The sequence below is a fragment of the Erinaceus europaeus genome, chromosome 7, assembly GCF_950295315.1.
Source record: "Erinaceus europaeus chromosome 7, mEriEur2.1, whole genome shotgun sequence".
NCBI classification, from domain to species: Eukaryota; Metazoa; Chordata; class Mammalia; order Eulipotyphla; family Erinaceidae; genus Erinaceus; species Erinaceus europaeus.
The window spans coordinates 102,408,948-102,426,429 of NC_080168.1; the positions used below are offsets into that span (position 1 = coordinate 102,408,948).

General features: G+C 36.8%; 1 protein-coding gene across 2 annotated transcripts in view; it reads left to right on the top strand.

Moving 5' to 3' along the window:
* The window catches only part of TAFA2 (TAFA chemokine like family member 2), a 532,745-nt gene that overhangs the window by 229,766 nt on the left and 285,497 nt on the right, over positions 1–17,482 (top strand). The gene's annotated exons all lie outside the window — the stretch shown is intronic.

Below are 17,482 nucleotides of genomic sequence, written 5' to 3' on the forward strand. Positions count from 1 at the left end.
CATGACATCATAACTACGTCCATATGTCCCTCTCCTTTTCCTTCTTTTTCTCTCTGGGTGCTAATGGAGCTGGAGTGCAGAGTCCTCTTATCTTCATCCTATTGCTTCTCCCCTGCTGGGAGTCTGGATCAAGGTTGTTTATGGGGAGCTTCTGTTGTTTATGTAGGAGTTCTGGCTTCTGTAGCTGCTTCTCCGCTGAGCATGGGCATTGACAGGTCAATCCATACCACCAACCTTAACTACTTACTTTTTATCTTAGTTTTTTGAGCTTTACAGCTTATAGAATCATTTCATATACATTTATTTAAGTTTAATCTTTTATTATATTTTATGTATTCAAATTTAGTTTGGTTTTATTTATTTTACTGAAGAAGTGTTTTTTTAGAAGGCTTGTTGTCACTGGGGTAGAGCTTCACATTTCCTTAAGAGGAATAAATAATAATTGTTAAATAAGACACCGCACATATTTGATGTATAAAAATTGATGAACTTGGACATATTCATATATCTGTGATATGACTATAATCAAGGTAACAAACTTACTCATTTAAAAATTGTTTTTATTATTATCTTTGTTTGGATGGAGACAGCCAGATATAGAAAGGGGAGGGAGAGAGACATCTGCAATACTGCTTAACCATTGAAAAAGCTTTCCCCCTGCAGGTGGGGAGTGGGGGCTTGAACCTGGGTCCTTGAGGAACTGTAATGTATGTGCTTAATCAGGTGTGCCGTAGCCTGGCCCTCCAAAACTCTTCCTTGTATTTTGCTTTTGATTCCAAGTTGTGTTTTCTGTTTAAAACTTCCTAACAACATCACTTAAGAGCAGCTAATTTCAACTTCCCATGACTTCTTTCCCTTTCTTTCTCCCTCCATCCCTCAATCTCTCTCTCTCTCTTTCTCTATCTCTCTCTCTTTTTACCAGAGCACTACTCAGCTCTGGCTTATGGTGGTGTGGGGGATGAACCTGGGACTTTGGAGCCTCAGGCACAAGAGTCAGTTTGCCTAACCATTATGCTATCTACCCCCACCCTACTTTTCATGAGTTCAAAGTTTGCTATGCTATACTTCTTGCTGCCTTTTATAGTTATGAAAGAATATTTTTAAATTACAGAGCTATCAACTGGCAGAAGGAAGAGATATTATTTTTGTTCAGTGATTATGTCTCTGAGTCTCTTTATTTCCATTAACATTTTTTTTAATTACCAAGGATTCTAAAGGCCTCATCCAGTTATCTTCTTCCAGTATATAATCATTATTATTTTTTTTATCAAATAATTTTATTGGGGAAATAATGATTTACAGAATAGCTGTTGTTACATGAATATGATTTCTTCTTGTGATAGGTGTTTACACACTAGTACCACCATGCATTTTATTATTATTAATATTTTTATTATTTTAATTTCTTAATTAGTGATTTAATATTGATTTACAAAATTACAAGATAACAGTGGTACAACTCTGCATTGTTCCCACCACCAGAATTCTGACTCACTAATCCCTCCATTGTAAGCTACAGCAGTTCTAAGGTTGCATATATGGCTTAACTATTAACTCATATTTCTACAACTATCTGTCTATATTTGTATATATTTGCTCAGTTTTCCCCTCTATGGTTCCATTTTTTCTTCCTTTCCATGTCATATGTACACCTGTTACTACATCTAAATATTCCTCCTTTTTTTCTCTTCTTTCTCTGGATCCTGATGGAGTTGGAATTCAGAGCCCCCTGGTCATCTTTCCCCTATCATTTCTCCCCCACTAGATCAAAATTATTTTTGTGGTGCAGAAGGTGGGAGTTCTGGCTTCTATAATTGCTTCTCTTCTGGACATGGGCATTGGCAGGTCAATTCATACCCCCTATCCCTAGTGGGATAGGGCTCTCAAGTGGTGAGGTCATCTGCCTAGGGAAGTCAGGATGGAATCATGACAGCATCTGCAACTTGGTGACTGCAAGGTGGCAAGATATAAAGTGCGACAAAATGATTAATGAGCAGGAAACAAAAAGGAGTAGAGCAGAGGAGGAGAATAGGTTGTAAAGAATTGTTCCTAGGGACCCACGGCTATCATAGTTTTTGTTTTGAGTTTGATAGCTAACATGGAATTGGGCAGAAATATCGTCTGAGAAGATGATGTCAGAGTATAGAAAAAAGCTAGAAAGTTGGATTAGGGCCAAGAGTAGCTCCAATTCTTGAAAAAACTTATAAATAAAATTTATTGTTTGCCCCACCTACCTGACACAGGGCATATATATATTTAGCACAGGAACCTCTGTAACCTCTGAGTCCCTGTTGGTCTGAGCTCAAAGTCCATGGCCACAGCTGGGAACAGTGCAGGCTGCACTCATTTCAGGACCAGTCTTCATCCAGTGGCAGGGCAGGATGACCCAGCTACCCTTCAGAGACTGGGGCAGTCCCTACCGTTGCTGCTTTATAGTGAGAGTAAAGTCCTGGGAAGGTCTGCAGTAGAGCTTATGATGACATTCCTGATGGAAATGACCACTAATGCCCACCATGCAATTTAGTATTCAATGAAATCTTAAAATACAAAGAGAGAAGATTATATAAAACTGATCCTAAATTTAAATTGAGGACATAGTTAAGATTTAGGAATTAAACATTTTTTAATTTATTTTTTATTGGGGGATTTTCTTCTTCTAGCGTTTGCCATTGGGGGATTAATAGTTTATAGTAAATACAATTTTTGATACATGTACAAAATTTCTTGTTTTTCTACAAAACACTTTCAACTCCAGCCTAGGTCCTCCTCCACCATCATGCACCAGGACCTGAACACTCCTCTCTCCACTCTGGAATCCTCACTTTGCCACAATATGTACAATTCTATCTTTTCTGATTCATTTACCTGTTTTTCACCTTTATATAAATTTAATCACAGATGTGAACTTTGGGTCTGATATTTTGCTTAACATTATGATTGTGATACTCACCAATGTTGCTGTGAGAGGGGTTAGTTATTTTTACCTACTGCATAGTATTCTATGATAAGAATATACAGTTAACTCATTTCATTACTTTAGAATAATAACTTTAGAATAACACTTAGATTGCTTCAGGTTTAATCTACTCCATGTAAAACTTCTTTAAAAAAACTTTGTATAAAATGTTTTAATGCACATATCTATGCCTATCAGCTGAGTATAAACTAGTAGTGTATTTGCTGGCTCACAGAATATGTGTATTTATAGTTTTTATAATTATGGACACACATTTTCCCAAGGTGTTTCTAACAAATTTGATTCCTTTCTGTAATATACAACAATACCCTGTGCTTCACATCTTTGTCAATACTTGATATAAAATCTAGTTTACAACTACCACTGTTTTATCAAGGTGTTAACCTTCTACTAAGTATTGAAAATTACAATCAGTATTGCAGTTAATGAAAAGAATGTTTGTGTCTGAGATTTTTTTGAATCTGGCTGGATGGCTAGAATTTCTGAATTAAGTAAAGGATGATACAGGGAATATAAAGTAAAATATGAAATTATGGAATTAAGCTAATAAAAGCTACATTACATTTCGACATTTGTTTTTTTAATCTGAGCAACAGGAAATGATAGTAATATTAATGAAAAAATTAATTCATTTGTTAATTCATACATATGATCAAATTTATTTTGGCATATCTTTGAAAATCATATTTTTTTTGTTTAGAAGACTGTTATTTGTAGGTTTAACTTTTCTCTCCCAGAAAGTGCATTTATCTTAATAGTAGTGAGAAGGACTTATACTAGTGTGACATTACCTCTTTCTAGAATCTCATAGACTTGAGAAAAGCTTTATTTATGTTTTTCAGTATATGCCATCTCAGTTTCCTCTCATTCTTCTAGTTAGAGAAACAATTATTATTATACCGCCCTAATTGCACGTTTGTCACATTTAAAAAATCCTTTGTGCTTGGCACTGTCTTGAATGCTAACATATATTACTTCATTTAATCTTCTCAATAGTTCTGGAATACAGGTACTGAAAATAGTCTCATTATATAGATAAGGAAATAGAGACAAACACTGAGATCTGGCTTATCACCTTAGTTAAATTTTTATGATGTTAAATTTGGGCACTATAAAAAACTGTTGTTTATAACAAAATCAGCTGATGATGTTTGGTAGTAAAGGTGTTGCATGAATTGTGTAGGAATACCTGGGAAGATTACTTGAGACTAGAATCTTTAGGTCCCTTTTGAGGAAGAAAGCATTTAGTTAAACTGTATTTTGAGTTTGTTGCTCAATTGGGGGAGGGGAGACTCTAGTATTAAATAGAATTGTTTCCTTTCACATTAAAATGCTTTTTTTGGCAAGGATATTTTTTAGTCTTAAATGGAATCTTTAGCATAAGAAATAAGGAAGGTTAGTATTTGAAACTAGCTCTTGTTCATGCAGTTGAGTAAAAGCCTCACTTCTTTGGCACAATGCCCTGCTATTATTACAGAGCAGGTTAGCACTCAACCGCTACAACTAGAAGAAAATCCTCAGGATATGAGAAACTGCCTACAATATGGAAGGTGAATCTTTGACACTTTCAGGTGAGATATTTGACAGGATTAGAAAATGTCACTTGCATCCTTCTTGGTATCCTTAGAATTAGTTGTGGAAAAGAGATGTGTATTCCCAATCTCTTCTTTGTTTTTTTTTTAAATTTTTTTTATTTATATAAAGGAAATACTGACTAAACCATAGGATAAGAGGGGAACAACTCCACACAATTCCCTCCACCAGACTCAGTATCCCATCCCCTCCCCTGATAGCTTTCCTATTCTTTTTTTTTAAATTTTATTTATAAAAAAGGAAACATCGACTAAACCATAGGATAAGAGGTGTACAACTTCACACAATTCTCACCACCAGAACTCTCTATCCCATCCCCTCCCCCTGATAGCTTTCTTATTCTTTAACCCTCTGGGAGTATGGGCCAAAGGTCATTGTTTGCTTTTTCTGTTACATCCTTCAGGTGTTGCTCCTATTTTATCCTTTCTATAGCATCATTCAGTACAGGGGTGGGGTGGTCTGGCTGTCTGTTAAGGATTCTGGCTTCCTAGTTGTAAAGCTATTGTCAAGGGATTTAACTTATTGGGGCTTTGGTTTTCTTCATTTATAAAATGGGACAAGTATATTTCTACTGTAGTGAAGATGAAAAGCTTTGCTATATGTAAAACGTTTAGAATAATATTTAGAAGACTTATTTTGGATGTTGCTGGGGCTTCACCATTCTAGGTCAACTTTTTCTAGAAAGAAAGAGTGAGGCAAAGAAGGTGAAGGGAAGCTTTCTCCAGTGCAGTGGGGGCCAGGCTCAAACCTAACCTCAGTTATGAATTTGGCTGAGGTACACTATCCAAGTGAGCTAATTTGCCAGCATAGTATTTATAATATATTCAATATTGTATTAAAGGTTGGCCAAGGTGCCCTAGTGATGGTGTACTGGGTAGAGTGTGCACATCACCATACTGAGGACTCAGGCTCTAACCAACCCTCGGTTTTCAACCTGCAGGGGGGAAGCTTCAAGAATGATTGAGCAGTGATGCAGGTGTCTCCCCTTTCTCTCATTTTCTCTCCCTCTTAACTTCTCTCTGTGTCTATCATAAAAAAAAGAAGTAAAGAAAGAGAGAGAAAGAAAGAAGGAAAAAAAAGAAAGAGTGAGCGAAGAAAGTAAATGAGCTGCTCGGAGCAATGGAATTATCCTGTGGGCACCAAGCTCCACCTATAACTGGTGGGGAGAAAAAGTTAACTAGAACCAGAAGACATTTTTTAATCTTAACGTTTTTTTAAATTAGTGACTTAATAATGGTTTTCAAGATTACAGAGGTATACAGAAGATTTTGTTGAAGGAACTAGATACCTACCTGTCATTTGAAAAAAAAAGTCTTATTTGCATTTTTACTCTTGGGTTCAAGTTTCAGAAAGCTGAAGATGTAAGGGGAGGTGAGATAAACAGACATATGATCTGTTTTAACATGTTTTCTGGAGATACTTTAAATATATCATGCTATATTTAAGTTGTTTTAAATGGTTGTGGTTCTGAAATTTTGCCATTTAAGTTGGAACATAATTGCCCTCATTGGGGACCCAGTGCACCACAGTAGAGGAGACCTAAGTCTGATGTACAGGGTACAGATACCTATCATGGAAGGATGAGAAATTATATCCATGTGTCAACTGTCTTATAAACCATAATTTCCCTAATAAAACATAAAAATAAAAGAAAATTGATTGCCCATTATAACAATGCCTTTATTAGCAATAATTGGTAGTTGTACCTTTAAGGGAAATACCCTCTCATCTCTTAACTCTTTCTTGTCTATTGTGTAAATTACTCCACGATAGTCCTTTTAATCTACAGAATAATGAACCTAGACCTTTATTTTCCATCATGATTTGTATTGTATACACTTGAACTGTAATGGCCTATAGACTAAGACTGAGTGGACTGTTTTAAATTCTCTCCTGTGAAACAGGAATTCATGTCTTTGCTTTGTAAATACTACTAGACTGTTCAGTATCATGGGATAGCTTTATAATTTCTTGTTTAAAAATTCATGTAAGGGGGTCAGGTGGTGGTACATCTTGCAGAGCACACATGTTACTACACTTGTGTAGGGTCCAGATTCATCTCACCACTCCCCACTAAAAGGGATGAAGCTTCATGATCGGTGAAGCAGGGCTGCAAGTGTCTCTTTTTCTCTTTCCCTCCATATCTCTATATCTCCCTCTATATCTATATACCCCCATTCAATTTACCTCTGTCTTATCAAGGAAAAGAAAGAATATATGACTGCTGTGGATGTTTGATTCATTGTGCAGGCACCAAGCCCTAGCAATAACCCTAGTGACAAAAAAAAAAAGGAAAAGATAAAAATTTATTTAAATGTTTCCTTGATTAAATATGAAAATTTTTTGCCAAAATGTTTATTTGCAAATAAATAACAGCAAGAACAAAACATGCTGAGTTTCTTCTGGATACTTAAGTTCATTTAAAAATTATTGAGAGACAAGGGAAAGAGAAAGAGAATTATTCTGGAGTATGCCAGAGATTGAACTCAGGACCTCTTGTTTGAATGTTCAGTGCTTTAGCCCCTATACCACCTGGACTGCTGCTTAAGATTTTTTTTTTTTTTTGCCTCCAGGATTATTATCACTGGAGCTTACTGCCAGCACTACGAATTCACTGCTCCTGGAGGCCATTTTCCCTATTTTTTTTTAATTGGCTAGGACAGAGAGAAATTGAAAGAGGAGGAGAAGATGGGGGGGGGGGAGTGAAACATAGACACCTGTGGACCTTCTTCTTGAAACTGAGACTCCTCCTTTCCCAAAGCAGAGCCTGAAGCAAAGCTTTTACACAGGTAGTTTATTTTGACATCTAGTCCCAAGACACTGAAGTGCATCATTTGGAAGAGTGAGGAAAGGAATAATAGCCTGTTGAAAGTGCACTTTGGGGATATTTATTATTGTGGGCACTATGAATCTCTCTCACTAGGTAAACTTATAGAAATGGTCTATAGTGCACTTGAGGATTTTGTACCTGAAACACAGAAAGTGCAGTTCTTATGTATTAGCTTCAGTATGTTCAGGGGTTGTACCATTTGCTAATTTCCACCTACTCAAGATGTGCACATGTGTTGAGATAGAAGCTGCTAGTGAAAGGTAAGGAGAGGAGTTGGTAGGCTACAACTTGTTGCTGAAGTACCAGCTGGAATAAAATGGGTGGGAAACTTAGGGGCAGATGGATATAGATCACAAGAGGTCCCTTCCTTCTTTCTTTCCTCCATTCCTTCCCCCTTTCCTCCCTTCCTTCCTTCCTTTTAAATTTTTTTATTGCCACCAGGGCTGTTGCTGGGGCTTGGTACCAGCACTACAAATCCACTGCTCTGGGTAGCCACTTTTTTTTTTCTTTTCTATTTTTATTGGATAGGACAAAGAAATTGAGAGAGGAGAGGGAGATAGGGAGAGAGAAAGATAGACACCTGCAGACCTGTTTCAATGCTCATGAAGCATCCTCTCTGTAGGTGGGGCGTGGGGGGGCTTGAACCAGCATCTTTGCACATGGTACTATGTGCACTTAACCAGGTGTACCACCTCCCAGCCTCCACAAGAGCTTTCTGATACAATCATCTGTACTGTTTCCCTCTTGGCTTTATTAATCTCCTCTTCATTAAGTCTCCTCTTCAAATACTTTAAGGGCAGGGTTGAAGCACATCTAATGTTGGTTTCCTCCAGTACCTTACTTGGCATGAGGTAGGTATTAAAGGAATACTTAGTCCTTTCCCCCCTTTTTTAATTATCTGGCTGTCTTATCAGCATTGCTGTTTATTGAATTTTGATATTACCCTTAAATATTATAAATCAAATATCAGTTAGTGTACATCTTTCCTCAACAAGATATTAAAACTCATTATTCAAATACCCCTTTTGGGGTGACATTGCTGTAATATGACTCTTTTGTAGTTATCCCAATTAAAGTGTACAACCTAGTAATGTTTGCACATTTCAAAAGTTGTTTAAGTACCACTATAATCCATCTTAGAACATTCGTGTAATCTTTTTTACTTTAGCAGTTATCATCCTTTCCTCTCATCTAGCCCAATCCTAGGAAGTTGATGATGGGATGATAGATGGTTTGAATGAATTGTGATATAATGAGAAAATGATCTTTTTAGAAAGTGACATTTATGTTGCACTTGAAAGAACTAGTCATATAAAGGTAGAAAAAAAGAATGTTTTGTGGGGCAACAACATGTGTAAAGACTGATGTTTGTGAGAACACAGGGTATTTAAGGAACTGAAATCAGAAAAGCTTGGCTGAAGCATCATGAGCTAACAGGAGTAATAGGCTGTAGGTGCACATTGGGGCTATTTATTACTGTGTTACTCAAATCTAGTTTGCAGCAGTGTCCAGATGATGCAAAGTCTTAGATCATTGTAAGAGGCTGAATTTCAGTCTGTAGGAGGATACTTACTGACTTAGAGCCTCTGAAGGTTATAGCTAATCTTTGGGCTTGGTAGCTGTGGAAGTTGTGAGAGCTGATTGGATATTAAATATTTTTCCAGTAAGGAGTTGACAAGATTCTCTGATGGGTTGAATATAGAAAGTAAAAGAAAGAGAATAATTAAAGGAAATGTGTTCTGAATATAGTCTTCATTTACAGAAATAGGAGTAGTAGTAGCAGTGGGAGAAATAGCAAACACTTCTACAGCGTATATTAACTATGAAATGTTTTTAAGTTTCCAGATAGAGCTAGATAACAGAAGTTTTATATTAATAGGAACCTAAAAGCTAGAATCTGAAAATAAAAAATTGCCATAAAATTGCAGTTAGATAATTTTAAAAATCATATGGGTGGATAAGACAAAATAGGGAGTTAGTGGAGAGATAAAAGAGATAAAGATCGATGAGGATTGAGTCTCCAGTACTATCAATGTTTAGAGGTCAGGAAGATATGCAGGAACCAGCAAAAAAAAAAAAAGAGAGAGAGAGAGAGAGAGAAAATGAGAAATAGCAGAGAAGAACTTAAGAGTGATGTTCTGCTAACTGAAACGAAGTATTTTGAAAAGCAAACAGTGATCAGTAATGTCAGCTTTTCCTGATTAGATGAGTCAGAGGATCCTTGATAGATAACATTTGGACTTAGCAATGTTTAGATCACTGGTGACCTTGACAAGAGCTGTTTTAGGAGGATTAGCTGGGATAAAATGTGATTTGAATATACCTTAGAGGGGGTGAATCTGGAAATTCAGACAGCAAGTGCAGACCACTCTTTCAAGAAGTTTTACTATATATGAAGAAATAAGTGAAATGTAGTAGATCAACAATCTTTTTTTTTTTTTTTTTTTTACCAGAGCACTGCTCAGCTCTGGCTTATGTCGATGTGGGGGATTGAACCTGGGACTTGAGAGCCTCAGGCATGAAAGTCTCTTTGCATAACCATATATATACTACTATACTATATATAGTATATATATATATCTACTATACTCCCACCCAACAATCATCTTTTAAAAGAGGGAAAACTCACTTTGTGCTAATAGTTAAGTGCCAACAGAAGGGGAAATTAATATAATTACACTCTGGAATTCATGTTAGAGGTTGTGAGAAATGCTTGAGTAATAGAAGATTACATAGCACTTTAAATGCCTGTGAAGATGTTAGATTATACATTGGCAACAACATGAAGGTCTTTATACATTGTTGAATAGAGAAATGACATGAAACCTATCAATCTATATATATATTTAAGTCAATGAATTGATTTTGATCATTGGTATTTCAGTAATTCACCTTACATGTAAAAGATGACAAACTTTCTGTTTTGTAAATAATGTATCCCGAGGTATACTAATAGGCTAAATAACATGAATTTTATCTCCTCTCAAAAATTCCAGACTGTGGATAGTATTCGAAGTCACTTCTTGTAGATTAGGAAACTGAGGTATAGAGAGAGTACTCTAAGCCACTTTGCCTATGCAACAGCTGTAATAAATAGAGCTAATAATTAATTAATCCTAGATGTCCTGTTTTTAGAATACATTGTGCTGTATTGTCTCCTTTGTCCATAAGTTTCTTCACCTAAATACATTACTTTATCATTTCTATTCTACAAATTATTTTTGTTATATCCCACATATAACATATAGCATTGTATACAGTGTACTTACCATGTATACAAAAATTCTATTTATTTAACTAAACACCTCTCAATATGGCCTGCAGATGCAGATTTCAAGTTGATTAAAAATTTTTTAGTAATAATAATGCAGTAATTTTGTGATGTTTATTGTTAGGTAATGCCTACCTTATAAACAATTTCTACAAAAACTGTCAGAATAAATAGAAATATTTCTCTTTAAACAAATAAGAAATCAAATCATAAACTTATGGCAAATGACATAGTACTTATTTTAGAACAGATCATAAATGCTTGCATCAAAGAATAAGTGAAGTAATAGTCTATCATTTTCATAGTACTTGAAAGAAGCTGAAAGAGAAAGCTGAGACTCCTGGTTACATATCTAGGACTTTTTTTTTTCCATTACACCACTTCAAAATTGCATTTAAAAAATCTTTATTTTTAAATAAAATATTCTGGCTTCCAAGTACTAGTAGTTAAGATATAATCAGAGTGGCAAGATGAAATTCTTTGCTCATTACATCTCAAATTTAGAACTGGTTTTCAATTGGAGAGCTGAAGCGATTCTATAGGTACATTTATTTGGGTCAATATTCAATTAATGTCTCAGCAGTCTGCTAATAGAGACTGAATTGTAGGGAATGCTATTTGGGAGTTATAATGGGTGAAGAAACGATGATTCTTAATTACTGAAATCATTAAAATATTGTGGGTGATTATTTACACATTTGGGGGTGGTGGTGTTTGTTTTAACTTGGGCACACTCTAGCCTGGGTAATTGGCATCTTTTCCTTTGCATATTTTTCTCCATTTGTTTTAATGGGCTATGAGGGTGATAACTTTTCTGGCATTCTGTTTTGGAGCACTTTTATGCATTTGCTTCACATGATTAGATCTGCCAGATGCTACTCTTGAACTCCATCTATTCTGGGTATGGATCAAGAAGAGCATCTTGTCACATCCATCTTTGAGCACAAGCTGTGAGATGCCTCTTCCTTCCTTCTCTCAGAGAAGGGAGGAGAAACACTCTTTGTGGAAAAAGCTCTGGCAGTGCTGCTGCTGTGGGTTCTGGTAGGGAATCAGAGATTGGGGAGCACCTATTTCTATTTCAGTTAATCAGGAGTGATTTCACAAAGCCAAGTAACTGTGAGAATGTGATGGGACATTTGTCAAAGTCTGTGTCAAGTATAATTGTCAGAAGTTGTTCTCTGTGGGGAAAAGTTAATGATCCCACAGTTTAATAGCTCTTAGGCAGGAGCTTTTTGTTTTGCTTTTTGCCTGCCAGTTCCTTCCGTCTGTATGATTCCATTCCTCCCACCAGAATCCCACCCCCCTTTTAAATTTCAGATAGGAAGAGAGACAGAGGGGAAGAAGAGGGACACTACAGCACAACTGTTCATGTATTTTTCCTTTAGTGCCATGCCTAGTGCTCTCATGTGGTGCTGGGGGCTCAACCTAGGTCCTTGCACATGGCAAAGTGAACATGTGAATCATTTTTTCCTGGTGGGGTGGAGAAGAACTTAATTTCTATGGGGTACATGTTATTATTTATTGTTCTTTTAATTAGCCTCAGCAATTATTTTTTCTTGCTGCTAGTATTATTGCTGGGACTTTCCATATGCAATTCTACTCCTAGTGGACTCTCCTTTTTTCTTCTTCTCCTCCTCCCTCCTCTCCACTTTTTCCTCCTCTCCCTCTTCCCTCCCCCCCCTCTTTATTTTAGATAGAGGAGGAGAGAAAAGGAGATGAGGGTCAGAGAGAGAATGAATGACACCACAGCACTCTACTCTTCTTTCATGCAGATGCTCCCAAGCGGTGTCCGAAGTTTAATTCAGGTTCTATTTCATGGTAAAAGTGTGGTCTGTTGGTGAGCCATCCCCTGGCTCCCTCAGCAACCTTTTTTTTTTTTTTTTTTGCCTCCAGGGATATCACTGGTGTTCAGTGTCTGCACTATGAATCCACTGCTCCCTGTGGCTACCTTTACACTTTTTGTATAGGACTCAGAAAAATTGAGAGAGGAGAGATGTTGCATGATTCATTTATTTGCAGATATTGATCATTTACTTCAGGTGGAGAAATGGTATGACTAATTTAAGTTGTTTCAGATTAGCCTATTTTGGTTTTAGATATTGTTGTATTCTTGGAAGTACAAGTCAGCTGTCACTCAGAGAGTACAGGCTGTCTTGGACTCAGTTGCTTAGCTGCCTAGAGGGGGTATTTGCTATCGGTTTTCAACAGAGTCAGTCTGCTTTTCGAATAATGAAAAACAGAAATTGCACATGACATGCAGATTGTACTATTATGGTAATCTGACTTGGGAGAGAAGTACTTGTGCATGATCTCTTGGTATGGAGTTGGTCAAAAGCATTTACTCCTTTGTCCTGTACCTTGTTGTAGTACTAGTTTGAAACATAGCCAGAGAACAGTAGATAATGGCTCTCAAGTCTTAAGAAATTAGCAATGCTACTGCTTACCTGCATTATTTTTAAAACTTAACTGCATATAAGGATGCTATTGCATGGAAATATGTAGTGATTTATGAATTGTGGTCTATTGCACTAAATCTTAAGTCTTTTTTAAAAAATTTATTTATTTTTGAGAGAGATACAGACACACACACACACACACACACACACACACACAGAGAGAGAGAGAGAGAGAGAGAGAGAGAATGAGAGAAACAAACACCAGAACACTGCTCAGCTCTGGCTTATGGTGGAGCAGGGGATTGAGTCTGGGATTTAGGAAACTCAGGCATGAGAATCTTTTTGTATAACCACTATGCTCTCTCCCCTGCCCTTAAATTTTAAGTCAAAAACTCATATTTTAAATAATTTTTTTTGTGTGTGAATTTGGGGGTGGGTGGGTAACTGTTTTTTCTCCCACTTAGGAAGTTGAGTACTTAAACATTAAAAAGCTCATGCAGGCACTGAGCTCTAGCAATAAGTTTGGTGGAAAAAATTTAATAATGTTTTTATATTTGGAGAAGGGAATTAAGTACATAAGATGTTTCTGAATGAAAGTAATTTTAATGTTCTTTCTTAAAAATAATCTCCCATGATATATGTCTTTTGGAACTGATTTTTACAAATTAGAAAATATGACTTCTATTCACTAGAGATAATATAAATTCATACTTCAAAATTAACCATAGGTGGACTAGGGTGATGTTAGCATAATGGTTATGCAAAAGATTATCATGCCTAAAGTTCAGAGGTCTAGGGCTTAGTTTCTAGCACCACTATATGCCAGAGCTAAGCAATACTTACATCTTCTCTTTCTGTCTCGATTATTAAAATATATATATATATATATATATATGTATATATATATCCCCATGGTGATTAAGTGAGGCAGAAGGGAAAGAGGGAATAGTTGGTAAAAGAAAAAAGAAGTATAGATTGTCAGTTATAAGTAAGATCTGAGGGGGCCAGGTGGTAGCACACCTGGTTGAGCATACATGCTACAGTGTGTGCAAGGACCCAGGCTTAACCCCCCAGTCACCACCTGCAAGGGAAACCTTTGTGAGTGGTAAAGCAGCGTTGCAGGTGTCTCTCTGTCTCTCCCTCTCTCTATCACCCCTTTCCCTCTTGATTTCTGGCTGTCTCTGTTCAATAAATAAATAAAGGTAATACCAAAAAATCAAAATAACAAAATAAGTAAGGTCTGAGAAACTAATTTATCGCAGGGTGAGTATGGTTGGTAACACTATATTGTAATCTTAAATGTGGTTTACTTAGGGAAGTGCACATGCTCAAGAACCCAGGTTCAAGCTGCCAGTCTCCAACTGCAGGATGGGAAGCTTCACAAGCAATGAAGTAGTGTTGCAGGTCTTTGTCGGCCTCTCTCCCTCTCTCTCTCTTTATTCTCTCTCCCTCCCTCTCTTTCATTTTTCTTCCCTCCCATCATTCTCAATTTCTTTCTGTATCCAAAAATAAATGTAGCGTGTATGCTCAACCAGATGTGCCACCACCGAGCCCCTAAAATAAAATAAATATGTTGAGAGTAGAATTGAATTTTTTTTTTTTTTTACCAAAAAAGGAAGTGGTAAATATGTGAGATAGTTTACTTAATATGGACAGTCCACTTACAATATGCATGTATTTTAAATCATCGCATTGCAAACTTAAATATCACACATTCTTACTTGTTGATTATACTTACCTAAGATTGAGGGGTAGAAAGAAAAGGTGGGGAGTCAGGCTGTAGCACAGCGGATTAAGTACACATGGCGCAAAGTGAAAGCACCAGCTTAAGGATCCTGGTTCGAGCCTCTGGCTCCCCACGTGCAGGGGAGTCGCTTCACAGATGGTGAAGCAGGTCTGCAGGTGTCTATCTTTCTCTCCCCTTCTTGCCATCCTCTCTCCGTTTCTCTCTGTCCTATCCAACAATGACTACAACAATAAAATAACAAGGGCAACAAAAGGGAATAAATAAATAAATATTTATTTTAAAAAAAGAAAGAAAAGGTGGATGCAAAATTTATTTAATTTTTATATTGATTATGTGCTGAAATGAACATCTTGGATATATTAAGTTAAAACATGATGAAAATAAGATAAAGTAAAATAAAATTTACTCCATAATAACTATACAGAATTCTCATAGCACTTCAGTGTTTTTCATGGTGATAGACACAATAAAATTTAGTGGAAATTACTTGAAAAATGTTTCTATTTTCTGTTACTTATCCATATTTAGTCTGTGTTATACAAATAAAAATAAGTTCTGCATTTCCTATATTGGGTTAAAAGGGTCCTATATTGGAATTTCTCTTGATCTTGGGTTATGAAACCCTCAAGTTTCAATCAGACCCAGTCTGATTGGAGTTCTCCTAAACCAGACAGTGTTGTCTGTTATCAAGAATAAAGTGCTTCTTGTAGGGGTTAAATTTCATGGTCAGTCCAACTTCACTTTCAAAGCAACTTTCACTTTTCTCTTAATTAAATTCTTGTCTTTAAAATTTTTAGTTCCTTTTACTTTCCACAAGTTCAGTTAAAGAGAGTCTGGTGTAAAATATAAAATAAGATAGTTATGTCTGTGTGATACATATGAGCAGTGGCTTTGTATTCTAACTTTCTCACTGCTAGGACACTGTCATTATTCTAATATGAAAAGGTTAGATATCACTTAATTTAAAAAATTTATTTAATGAATAGAGACAGGGAAAAATTGAGAGGGGAGGGGGAAGCAGAGAGGGAGAAAGAAAAAGAGACACCTGCAACACTGCTTCACCATTCAGTGAAGTTTTTCCCCTGCAGGTGGGAACTGAGGACTTGAAGACAAGTCTTTCTGCATTGATATATATGTTTGACCAGATGTACTACCACCTGCCCTCCCATCACTTTCACTATTTTAGAAAACTATGTAACCACTGAAACATATCCAAAATAGTTTCTGTATCGATTATCAAACATATATGTAGTTGTGTATATGTGTAAATGTATGCAGTTAAGTCACTAATGTGACAGCTTATTTAAAACCTAAATGCTATGTATTGTACAAATATATAGCTGAAAATGCTCTTTAAAATAATAAAGTTGGGGGTCACGTGGTAGCACAATGGGTTAAGTGCACATGGTGTGAAGCGCAAGGACAAGCTGAAGGATCCAGGTTTGAGCCCCCGGCTCCCCACCTGCAGGGGAGCCATGAAGCAGGTCTGCTGGTGTCTGTCTTTCTCTTTCCCTCTCTGTCTTCCCCTCCTCTTTTGACTTCTCTCTGTCCTATCCAACAACAATAACAACAATAATAACAGCGGCCACAAAAAGGGAAAAAGTTATCCTCCAGGAGCAGTGGATTCATAGTGCAGGAACCAAACCCCAGCAATACCCTGGGGCAAAAAAAAAAAAAGGAATAATAATGTTAGGGGCCGGGAGATTGTGCACCTGATTGAATGCACATGTTGCTATGCATAAGGACCAGTGTTCAAGCCCCCACACTCTCTACCTGTAACGAGGGAGCTTCATGAGAGATTGCTGAAGGTGTCTTTTTCTCCCTCTCTATCCCCACCTTTCCTCTCAATTTCTCTCTGTCCTATCAAGTAAAATAAACCTTTAAAAAGTCATTAAGTAAACAAAGTCTTTTTAAAAATAGTTTTCTTTGTTTTGAAATATTTTATTTATTTATTCTTAGTGAAAGAAGGATACAGAGAGAAAGATACAGAAAGAGCTACCAGAGCACTGCTCAGCTCTGGCTTATGGTGGTGCTGGGGACTGAACCTGGAACTTTGAAGCCTCAGGCTTGAAAGTCTTTTGCATAACCATTATGCTGTCTCCCCAGTCCAAGAAAGCATAATAAAATCTTGAAGCATCCTTATGGCTATGTCCCTATGACTGTTCTGCAAGGGTCTCTCTCTCTCTCTCTCTCTCTCTACACACACACACACACACACACACACACACACACACACACACACACACGGGTTCCTCTAAACACACACACACACACACACACACACACACACACACACACACCATGATGGAAAAAGCTGAGTTTTTCTTATGCTTGCTAATGTGTTTCTTTAGTGGCTGCCAAATATCCAGATCCACTTTTTGATTTGCTCATCATGCTAGAATGGAGGGAATTATAAGAGATAAAAGCCCTGAGTTCTACTGCAAAGAATACCTTTTTTTATTAGTTTGAATTCCTTAGAGGGAATGCTCTGCATCTGGTACAGTAGATAAGCCTGTTAGAGTACCACCTTGCATGTCTGAGGCTTCAGAGGCCACAGGTAGAATTCCAGCAACAACGTGTACAAGGTCTGAGCAGTTTTCTGGTCTCTCTCTTTCTCTCCTCTTTCTTCCTCTCTCATTCCTCTCAAATAAATCTTTAAAATGGTTAA